Here is a 12,753-nt window from a genome sequence, read left to right as displayed (position 1 = left end):
CTGCAATAAAACCTATTTGAAAATTGCTATGATGAGAGGATTATAGGTCATATGCATAGTGAGATATTATGGTTAATTTTTAGTGCATTTTAGCACTTTATCTTTGTTGATTTTACTATTTTTGTTTAATATTTTCTTTCTTTATTTCTTGCCATCATATCTTGTGCTACTAACCCTCTATTTCATGTTTCATACATCCCATAAGCATCTCATCCTCCATCTTATATTCTTAGCTTTTATTTCTTGCACTTTAAATTTTGCCAAGACTTAGCATGTAAAAACTTAGGGATTTTGTAATTTTCTTTATGCTTTTAAATTCTTGCAAGACCATAGAATGTAAACTAGGGCCTATGTAAAAGGACAATGGACTCTAATGATGTACACCGACACAAGCACCGACACATGCACACACATCACATGGTTACTTTAGATGTATGCTTAGGGAATACATGCTTTAGATGTATGCTTAGGAATCACGATACTTAGAAAAATTCTCTTTTCCAAAAAATATGAACAACTTCACTCAAATAATTTTCCAAAGAAACCTTGGAATCAAAATCCCATTGAATTTTCCCTTTATTTTCTCAAACAAAAAACCTTAATGAATTTTAATCATGCTTAGACTTTCTTTTTGCAAAGTAACTAATCACACCTCACATTTTCCAAATCTTATGCCCTTGAGGCTTCTCTCTCTTATTCTTTAAAATTCCATTTTCAAAATTAAAATCAACCAACAAAAACAAAAACATTTTTTGGAAGAGAACTGCATGGAGTTTGATCCCTTAAAAGGGTATGTAGGCAAGAAGTCAAAACTTCTCCAATTCCAATAAAACAAAAATTCAAACACATTCTTCTCCCTCCAATTCTTAACCTAGCAAACCCTTAAGTGTAAATAACACTTTCAAATAGCATTTAAAAATAAAGCGCACGCGTAGAAAGTAAAGACGGTTCCTATAGGATACTATAGTCGTTATGGGTGCCTAACACCTTCCCATGACGAAAACAACTCCCGGACCTCGATTCTCAAGGGTTTTTTCTTATTTTTCCATTCCCAAGAAAAAATGAGATATCAAAGGTTAAAAAGGTTCAAACTTAATCAATGCTTGACACCCGAAAAACCAAGATAAAACAAGACGTAGGTGTCATGTCTCTTATGATTCACACTAGGATGGATCTCAAGGGGTTTCCATTAGGTGAAACGGGATAAGCTTCGCATGAGGGGCCCGTACGAAACTGAGGGAGTTCCGATGTACCTTAGATAGGTTTTCATCGGTTAGATAGGGATTGTGCTCGGGATTACTCCACCCCGGGGCTCTCCGTAAAAATGAACTCAGATAATGTTATTGTTCAACGCTAACCTCTAACTTAATGAATAGGACTACGTATGTTATGATGTTAGACTTGAGTAAGTTATGAAGATTACCGACGATGATCTTAGGTTTTCCTATTCGTCTGGTTTAGAAACGTGTCATGAATATGTTAAGTTTCGGCCTTGATGCATTAGCGTATCTCGGTATAGCAATCTTAGGTTCCCTTGATCGCCTTGACACGTAAGTTGATAGTTAAACCTATGGTAATATGATGTAGCAACGACGGTTCTAGTAAGCACCATCGCCTAGGCAAACATATCCACACACGTATAATCAACCGTCAAGTTGTATTGTAGACACGTGGTAACCGTAGGTTTTCCCCGAGGTTACCTATAGCTTTGGATTAGGTAGAGCTCACTGAGACATTATGTCTCATCCCTCTCCTTCTTTGTTCAGGTTCATCAGTTTCACGTGGCAAAGGTAAAGAGAAAGCTTTGGATTGATCGTGCTTTCGTGGATCCAACTTTGTGTCTTACTAGTTGATGCATATGTTATATTATGAGATGTGTTGTAATGAACTTTGTAATTAAGCTTCGTTCGACTATCCTTGTGAAAATAATGTAACATAAGACTCATGTTGGCCTTGTATCTAAACTCTCGACTGATGTCGTTTCTGTATTGTATAATTAATGTATCCAATATCAGTTTTAACGCACTTATTGAATATTCTAGACACTTTCAATTTGGGCGTTACATTGATTTTGATGTTTTGTTTTAGCGATTTTAGGGGTTTTGCATTTTGTTAAAATTGATGTTGTTGGCTTGGTTGTTTATTGATTTTTTCTTTGTACACTCTTTGATTTCTGGAAAATTTCTATAAAATCGACAAATTTAACTCATATCATTTAATTTTCTTATTGTAAATGAGGAGCAAGAGGAGTGAGAGGGAGCTTCTGAGTGTGAATAAGGAGCAAGAGGAGAAGATTTTGAGGCTTAAGCTCATGATTGAGAATAAGAATAAAGAGGTATATATTTGTGTTCCTGTTGTTTTGAATCTGATATGCAATTAGAAAATTGTTTATGATTTTGTTTTTGGTGTGATTCTGTTTTTGTTTGTGATGTTTCTGTACATGTAACTTGTGAAAAAATTGAATCTTTTGAGATTAAATCTCACTTGGTGTAAATTGCACACAAGGTGTTTGTGAAATTGACTAAAATTGGTGATGCATGAATTGCTTATTTGATGACTTAAAAATTGATGGCCTTCTAGAATTCACCCACACATGTTTTGCAGGATTTGTATGCCAAGGAGTGTTGTATAGTTTGTAACTGAAGTATCTTATCAGTGTGTTTATGCAAATCATTGATGTTCCAGCTTACTGGTGATGCAGAGGTTATGGTTTCAGAAGCCTTCAGCCTGTGCAGATGTTGATCATATTATGATGTGAAAATGTGAGGTATAGCCAAATTCTTTTCTTAGACAAACAAAATGAGGCTAGATCATGGATAGTTTTCCTTATTTAAACTTTGGCATCCTTTATGTTCTGCTACCATATTCTCTATAAATTTATTATATTATATAATAGAAAATCTATTGTTGCAGACAAGAGGAATATATTCATCTACAAGTGTCACAAAGTTGGCTTAGAATATCATCATAACCTAGATATGGTTCTTTAGGACACCTTGACACTGTCTGTGAAATGCTTCCTGTAAACCACGCTTCCCAGCTCATTATCAACTTTCAACTTAGAAATCTGCCATACACAGGGCTACAATTTTTTCGTATTGGAATGTGTGATTAAGGTAAATTGTTTCCGAAACTGTTCAAAGAATGTGAGATTTATACTTTTCTTGACAAAGATGTCAAATATGATTAAATGGATTTAATTGTGAGAATAACTCTTTCCTCTGTTTACTGAGAATTTTATTTTTGGTTTCTAATGAGGGGGATAATCCAGTTTTGGAAGTTTTGATTTCGAAATAATCTATTACTCAAATTTTCAAATCGGAATCTATTGATATAGTTGGAATCCTTGAGTTTTTTGATTAATTTTTATATGATTTGTGTTAATCTATCTATGGGAACTGTAACACCCACACTAGACGTATCTAGAAAGTCTAGCATGTGCGTTAGTTTAGTACTGGATAAATTAAAAATTTACAACATAAAAACTTCGAATGAATATTATATACAACATAATGTGTTCGTACAATGATAATACTACTCATCTTTTCTAAAGTATAACATATACATCCTTGAATATCCATAACCTCCTGCTGCGGGTACGAACGATCACTTGTCGTAACATCCATTCAACTACTAGCTTGCCATCCAACCTGTTTATCTGAACAAATAAGGATTGGGATGAGACATAATGTCTCAGTGAGTTCCACCTAATCCTAGGCTATAGGAAACCTCAGGGGAAACCTACGGTCACCACGTGTCTAAAATACAACCTGACGGTTGATTATACGTGTGTGGTCATGTTTTCCTAGACGGTAGTGCATGCTAGACCCGTCATAGGTTCATCTTACTTGTTATAGGCTTCACTTCCTATACGTGTCATGGCGGTCGAGGGGGAAACTAAAACCGCATTGCCAAGAATACGCTCTACGTATTGAGGCTTAAACATAACATAATCATGACACGATTCTAAACCGGACGATTAGGGGAAACCTAATATCGTCATCGGCATAACATACTTACTTGTTCTATTCCATATCTTGTACTTGTCTTATAGCATCTAGGGCTCTTGTTCTTAAACATAATCGTGCATGGAATCATTCTTACATAATCATAAACATAATCATATACATAACATGCATGGTTGTACATAAGTTCATTCATTAAGTTAGCGTTGAACAAACAATCATTATCTTGATTCATTTTACGGAGAACCCCGGGTGGAGTAACCCTGAGAACAATCCCATACATGACCGATGTACGTACATCGGACTCCCTCGGTGTCGTGCGGGTCCCTTACGGCTTGAACCGTTCCCGTTAGATCGAGAACCTCCTGTATCCCTCTGATGTGGATAACAAGAGATACGAACACCTTGTCTTGTTACTCGGTGACATGCGGGTCCCTTACGGCTTGAATCGTTCTCATCATGGGAACCCCTTGTATCCCCCTGATGTGGATAGGAAGAGACATTCCACCTACATTATAATAGTCATAGTCTTGTTGTTCGTATAGGTTAAACCTAATCATGCTTACTTGTTACCTCGGAACCTTGATCGAACCGATTAGCGGTAAACTCATACTTGTTCATGTACATATTTACTCATGGTGGAGAGAAATAACCTATCAATCCACAACTTGCATACTTGCTAAGTCATTCTAGCTCATGTGCGAGGAGATTACACTTCGCGTCTTACTTACCTATGTAGTCATTCCTATACTTGACATACTTGGGGTTTCATGCTATCTTTCTAGTTCTCGACAACTAAGTCGAGGCTCTACATTCACCCCCATTTCTTAGTTCTTCACTACCTGGACATATTGCATATCATATCACTCTTACGTATCATTTATCAACAAGCATTGTTAATTATTTGCCATGCCTTTCATTTGTTTAAATCCTTGATTGGAAGTTTACTTTAGGCTCTTGGAATTAAGGGGTTCGTAGTTTAATAAGATACTGCATGATCGAGCCTCGGATAGCCCTTGCTGGCCACGAAACGAATTGACAACACATGATGTGCAGTCAATTTCGCCTGGTCATCTCCGCCATGGCGAGCTAAATGGCGAGATACTCCAGAGAGCACTGATCCCCAACTCGCCATGGCGAGCTCAATTCCGCCTGGCGAACTGTAGCAGTCCAGAATTCTGCAGAAAACGTGATTTTGCATAAAAACCTCAATTTCAAGCATCTTAAGGTACCTGACACTTCTAGGACACATAGAAACAGCTAGAAATAAATTACATGGCATCATTAACATGTTTTGATCATAAATGGTACAAAGGGGTAATAAAACCCTAAAACATATACTAACACAAATCATGCTTTTCTCACAAGAAATTGCGCAATCCCAAGGTAGGATAAACTATCTAAGAACTCACCTAAATAAAGCTGCACAAGATTCTCAAGCTCAAGCAAGTCAAACCCTAGCTTTGATCCACTTGCTTCCTTTGTTCAACCCATCTCAAACTTGTTGTTTTCATGCAATCCAAAGCATCATGATCTTGCTAGCTCATCTCTAATCCAACCCAAGCTTCCTTCAACAAAACCCTAATCTCATGATTTCTTCCCTTGTGAGGATAGAGTGGAAAAACAAGCTCAAATAAAGCTTCTATTTGTTCCTTGATCTTGGAAGTACCATACATAAGCTTAATCTTTGAGAGGAATAAGTTTTGGAAGGTTGGTGATGAGGAGAAGAGGGAGAGTGGCGATGGAGAGTAGAGAGAAGGAGGATGAGCCTTGCCCAAAAACTTAGAGAGAGAAAGAAGATTGAAAATGGGATATTTTGGTGCCTTAACCAAATAAATATCCCTTCTTGTGAAATTACCAAATTGCCCTTGTCTTAAGCGTGTTCAATACGACTCTGATACTTTATTCGTATTAAGCTGATATCACACAATAAAATAGTTCCGTCAAACTTACTTTCCATATTATTAATCCTCTGGCACGATCGACTGGTAATATTCTGATACTGACAGGCGGGATATTACATTCTACCCCCGTTAAAGAAATTTCGTCCTCGAAATTTAGAAATCGCCTACCAATCGTCATGATAAAAACTTAGCATCTCTGGTCTAAGCCATACATATTCTATCCATACATTCTCAAGATGTTCGTCGTATAATTTCTCATCTTGTTTCAGATTGTATCTTACCTGCTTAACATAAACCATTCATATAAGTAGCTTATCATTAACTTGAACACTCAGGATTTGCCTTTTAACTAGAACCCTACCGGAAACTAGGTTTGCCCTGCAGTGCTTACTTGCAACATAAAACATCTTTTCATGCATACATAATCTTTCTTACCGCACTTTGCGACTTATGCCTCTTACATACATTACTCATATAAACGATTCCACGAATCACTTATCTCTTTTCAGAGCCTTAGGAAATCTTTCGACCTCATGCGATCTCTTTGCACCCGAATTAATGGGTACTCATATAGCTTGACATGAAAAAGTGAAATCAACAATGCCGATACATCTGACAATTTAATAACCAACGTTGTGGATCACATGCTCTTGAAACTTTCTAGTAAGTCCATTTGCACTTACGTCGAACACTCTTAAAACAATTCTATGTATCCTGTATGATATTAGCTTCATACGAACATTGTTCTTTCCGTAACGTGTACATACTTTCAGGTGCCACTTCTTGTTAAATGATAACGATACATGTTCCATCATCTTGTTTTAAGAATTTTTTCTAAACTTTGGTATACGAGTTCTTGGAACGAATAAACACTTGGTTAAAAGAATTATCGTTTCAAAACTGAGTCTGTAATGGTGCTACATAACCACAAGACGAGTCTTTATATTTTGAAAAAGGTTTCACAGCTCGTCTTATGTGAACTTACTTGCTCGCGATGTACCTCCTCAGTTTCGATGTAACAGCCCGGTGGGCCCCTCGCAAGGCACTGCACCCACCGCACTGCACTGTTACTCACAAGCTTAATCACTAGCCCCCTCACCATACTAGTGTTTTTGCCTCCCGTGGGAATCAAACCTAGTACCTGGGGATAAGTACTACTTCAATGCATTCCCACTACCAATTGAGCTAGTAGCTCAATTGGTAGTGGGAATGCATTGAAGTAGTACTTATCCCCAGGTACTAGGTTCGATTCCCACGGGAGGCAAAAACACTAGTATGGTGAGGCGGCTAGTGATTAAGCTTGTGAGTAACAGTGCAGTGCGGTGGGTGCAGTGCCTTGCGAGGGGCCCATCGGGCTGTTACAATAAAAACTCTGATACCAATTGTCAATTGTGATTGATGCGGTGAGGGTTCACAGAAACTCAAGATAACAACTTATATGATGTATATGTATAATAACTATCAAGGCTAATTTGTGAATAACAAAAATAATGAAACAAGAAACAATAGAGAATTATTAGAGTACTTACGATGACAATTATCCTCTCAAATAGTACAATGCTACTTTGTTGTTTTCTTTGAGCCCTTAGATGCATTTGGCTACTAGGTATGTGGATTTATTTTCTTTGTATGTGTGTGTGGCGGCCATTAACTCTATTGGTTCTCATATATGAATGAATTTCTATTAGGTTACAAGACGAAACACTATTTATATTTGGTGTTGGGCTAATTAGGTTATGGGTTATACAATGGTTGAAAGCTTTTTCGTACCTCCACATTTACATTCTATTTTCTTATTATTATTTTTCATTATAAGCTTATCTAATTATTTAAATATATCACTCAGGCAAACTCAAAGGAAAATATGTAGATATTAGTATTTAAAAATACAATCATTACCAAAATATATTAATATAAAATTGGGGTGTTACAACTCTATCCCCCTTAAAAGAATTTCGCCCTCGAAATTCATAGCTCAATAAAAATGGATTTATTAATGCTTAAATATCTTAAACTATAAGGTATTTCAAACACTAACTCACCATAAGCCTCACAATAATACAAAAAAAAATAATATCAAAACAAGTTTCTAAAGACACCCAACAACGAAAGGAAAAACTTCAAGAATCACAGAGGCAAATAAATCATGCATAAATAAATTGACTCTTAGTACATATCATCTATTTTTTTTTTTTTTAAGAATAGTACCTATCATCATCTAGATGCTAATCTCTTTCATACATTCAATATTCCTAGTAACCAACCATATTCAAATGAATAATCTTACCAAAGCCCCAAACTAAAACCTCAACAAGAATTTGAAAGACATTATTCTTAGTCACTCTATCCTATCAAACAATCAAAAAAATTAGGTACACTACTCCTATAAACCAGGATGCTATCGGATAGATAAAAATAAATCAAGGGTCAACAAGACATCAACTAGCCCTTCATTAAGATCACACGATCTAACAACTAACAAAGACACGGGCAAGCAATGTACACACACACAAGAAAGAAAAAAAATAACATCACTTAAAAAATGAGGAGCATGAGAATTTCTCTTAAAAGAGATAAAATAGAAACAGAAACACCAATGTAACATTAGAAAAGAAGTTGACTCAAAGTTACATATCTCATGCTTGACTCCACTAAATATAGCCAAAACCTTGAAGTCATTTTTCTAAACGCAACATAGAACAAAATACACATACATGTAATTGACATTCGAAGGTGTCAAATATTCCACAATTTTTCAAAACAGAAGGACATAGAATTAACACAAGGTGTAAACACTCAAGGCATAGGAAAATATATCAACCAATAATAATCTTCAAGCCTTATCACAATATAAATTCCTAAATCTTATATTTAAACTCCCTTGTTAAATAACTCCTAATCTGGAGTTGTAACCCACCTATGCACCACACTACTTCAATGCCCCAACAATAAAGACACCTCAGACCTACATGGAATGCATAAACAACACCCGAACTACAGAAAATGCAATTTACAATCAATAAATTTCCTCATGGCCTGATTTCACCATGAATGCACGGCAAGGAATTAAGTACAAAGAGTATACAAATTATAAGCATGAAAATATGCCTCATAACTCCACTACAACTCTAGGGACTAAAGCAATAAACATACACCGAATTTATTTATTTATCTTTTATTTTTTTTTTATCCAAACAAGGTTCATCATGGTTCACATACAAATGCATAGAGCACACGTTACTGCCACACTAATTTCTCTTAACAAACTCACATAGATTACAATCATCTTATACAAAATAACTCATCCAATGTCAAACAAATTCAAGAAAATGCAAAGTACAGATTAACTTTTTTTTTTTTTTAAGAAGATCAACGTATACACAAAAAAAAAAATGTAAGAATATGGTGCATCAACTTAATAATACTAATCTACTGGAAAAAAAAAATACCAAACACTTAAGAGAGTACACACAAAGGACACATGACCCACACGGTCTGATTGGACAGACCTGCTCTGATACCAATTGTGATTGATGCGGTGAGGGTTCACAGAAACTCAAGATAACAACTTATATGATGTATATGTATAATAACTATCAAGGCTAATTTGTGAATAAAAAAAATAATGAAACAAGAAACAATAGAGAATTATTAGAGTACTTACGATGACAATTATCCTCTCAAATAGTACAATGCTACTTTGTTGTTTTCTTTGAGCCCTTAGATGCATATGGCTACTAGGTATGTGGATTTATTTTCTTTGTATATGTGTGTGGCGGCCATTAACTCTATTGGTTCTCATATATGAATGAATTTCTATTAGGTTACAAGACGAAACACTATTTATATTTGGTGTTGGGCTAATTAGGTTATGGGTTATACAGTGGTTGAAAGCTTTTTCGTACCTCCACATTTACATTCTATTTTCTTATTATTATTTTTCATTATAAGCTTATCTAATTATTTAAATATATCACTCAGGCAAACTCAAAGGAAAATATGTAGATATTAGTATTTAAAAATACAATCATTACCAAAATATATTAATATAAAATTGGGGTGTTACATTCGACAATGAAAAGTTTCGTGTTTAAAATAAGCATCGTTCCCAAGTTCCTTGATACCAATCTAAACTTTTAAAATTTTAAATCATGCTTTAACATTTCTTAAAAAGTATCGTTTTCACTCAACAAGTATTGCATACAAGGGTATGAATCTCATTACACATTACTCAAGGTTGCTTCTCTCTCATGATAACATGCTTAATTCGAAGATGGGTTCTTCCCTTTTTAACCGATATATATACTCGCAATACCGCTTACATATCCGTAGGAAATCCTTGGACCTCTTGACATTAACTTGTTCCTCTTCTTCGGAACACTAAACTTGATTCTTCACATCATCTCATTCGGTTATCGCTTGAGCGTTAATACCTTTTCTAGAAACCGGTCATCATTCTTGATGCTTTGATTCTTTACTTGAGTCACAAGATAAAACCTTCTGATTCTTACATGTTTTCCAATATCATCATTCATGCATCCCAATAAATTCATACATGGCGACTCTGATTCCCACCGGTTGGCTTAAACCATTACTCTAATTCGTTAGAGCGATTGAGATTCCCCATTCCTGCTTACCAACTGAATACTAAATTCTTGTACTGATCTCAAGATTTCCCACGTTGCAACCAACGTCTCAACCTTAAACTTGTCTTTACCACTGACTTGTAAAAACAAAACTTGTGATAACTTATCTTATGCTCATTATACTTAACTTGGGGATAGACCTTACGTTCTTGCTGGTTGGGTTTACCTGCTGAGGTACACATATCATGCTTGAACTTGTTTCTGTGCAACCTCGAATTTTCATGACAATCTCATCTAGCACTTGAACATATCTTTCTTGAACATATAACCTGGTACCTTCGCATTCTCATTTCAATATTTTGCTTAATCATACCAATGCTTGCTCGTTGATTTTTTTTTCTTTTAAGGAAAACTTCATAAACTAGTGCACGGGTCATTGACGTTGATAATTTTCTACTATATACAAATACTGAGTTTAGGCCCCGACCGTTACTCTAAAATCATAGAACGAGTTGATAACACATACGTGTCGTCAAACCTAGACTTTAATAAGTCTAGCCCGCTCTACGAGTGTCGTAGCAACCGGTTCCAAAAAAAAATCTCGTGAATTTTTAAAATGTCAACTTCGATCACCCATACACGTAAATCTTTCTAAAATTATTCAAACTTTATGATTCAACTTCATAACGAGCTCTAGCAAATCAATTAAGCAAAACATAGGTTCGAGGGGTACTCATGACTCCACATAATCTGATAACCTTGCGATTTCATATAACTCCACACTACTTTGTCTTCTTACTTCATGCCTTCATATTCGTGACGTCTATAATAATACCGGAACTCCCAAACTCTTGGTCTGAGCTCTTTCTTGACTCTTGACCCATTAACTTCCAAAGCTACCTTAAACCGTATCGATTCTGTTGATGGTTATCCATGCCTTTTTCCTTGGAAATCTTAGGATATGATATGCATTCGTTACTTGATGTCATAAAAGATTTTCGTCACATAAAAGATTATTGTGAAGACAACTCCCCAATAATCACTACAAACCATAGAGTCGAATTGACAGCTTTCGGAAAAACAGAAAATTTCGCTCCAGGTTCGCTATATATATTGACGAGTTTCTTCAACTCAGTTTTCCGGAAATATTCTTTGTATAAAAAGTCTTATTTCTCAAGTATTCCAATGCACATCATTCATCCTTAACATCATTAAATATTCTATAACATATGCACGGCAAACATCAACCTAATTCGGTACGATTCTCGGCACATCGGAAATCAACGCCTTAGTCCTGATAACATAAAACTTTCACTACAAGTATCTTACTTCATTACGTTGTCGTTCAACGCAACTTCCCGAACACTAGGACCTTGTCCACTCCGACATACATGTCCATAACTTAATCCACATAATGCTATTCCTGAGAGCCTACTAACTCCACCATCATACGTCGGCTTCTTACTATCTTGTAGCCTTGTTCTGACATTCCAGAATATCATAAACCCGTTCCAACAACAACTCTTACCGAAACTTTCGGTCATGCTTAGATATATATATCCAACTTCTTCACTTACGGGTACATGAAGTATCACTAACATCTTACCCGACATTGTTGGAACGTTCCTCCTTAACATGACCTTATATTCCCGGAGGATTCACACTTCTACTTGATTAGTTCACCGGCCACCTTTTGGCACGATTAAACTTCTTCATCGCATACTTCGTTCCTCCTGGGTCCTATTCAGCTCTCAGGCATCCGTTCTAATCGTCGAATGTTAAATTGAGTTGATCAGGCTCAACTAACATCAACAATAGAACATTTACCCAGAACCCAATGGCCCCACTACCTTAGTTGTAACATTAATGAACCAAGACACGATCTGAATCGACCTGCTCTGATACCAAATGTAACACCCACACTAGACGTATCTAGAAAGTCTAGCATGTGCGTTAGTTTAGTACTGGATACATTAAAAATTTACAACATAAAAACTTCGAATGAATATTATATACAACATAATGCGTTCGAACAATGATAATACTACTCATCTTTTCTAAAGTATAACATATACATCCTTGAATATCCATAACCTCCTGTTGCGGGTACGAACGATCACTTGTCGTAACATCGATTCAACTACTAGCTTTCCATCCAACCTGTTTATCTGAAACAAATAAGGATTGGGATGAGACATAATGTCTCAGTGAGTTCCACCTAATCCTAGGCTATAGGCAACCTCAGGGGAAACCTACGGTCACCACGTGTCTAAAATACAACCTGACGGTTGATTATAC

The 12,753-nt window shown here is 35.9% G+C and overlaps 1 long non-coding RNA gene across 1 annotated transcript; it reads left to right on the top strand.

Moving 5' to 3' along the window:
• Window positions 1-2,242: 2,242 nt before the first annotated feature.
• Window positions 2,243-3,077, top strand: LOC146938536 (uncharacterized). Its single transcript, XR_015031342.1, has 3 exons — window positions 2,243-2,335; window positions 2,605-2,767; window positions 2,914-3,077. It is a non-coding gene; the product is annotated as an uncharacterized LOC146938536 (long non-coding RNA).
• Window positions 3,078-12,753: the final 9,676 nt, after the last annotated feature.

This window comes from Medicago sativa, chromosome 3 (genome assembly GCF_051527215.1).
Source record: "Medicago sativa cultivar Bolivia chromosome 3, Bolivia_mono, whole genome shotgun sequence".
Lineage (NCBI taxonomy): Eukaryota > Viridiplantae > Streptophyta > Magnoliopsida > Fabales > Fabaceae > Medicago > Medicago sativa.
The sequence above is the reverse complement of the archived record's forward strand: the minus strand, read 5'-3'. Positions and strand labels throughout refer to the sequence as shown.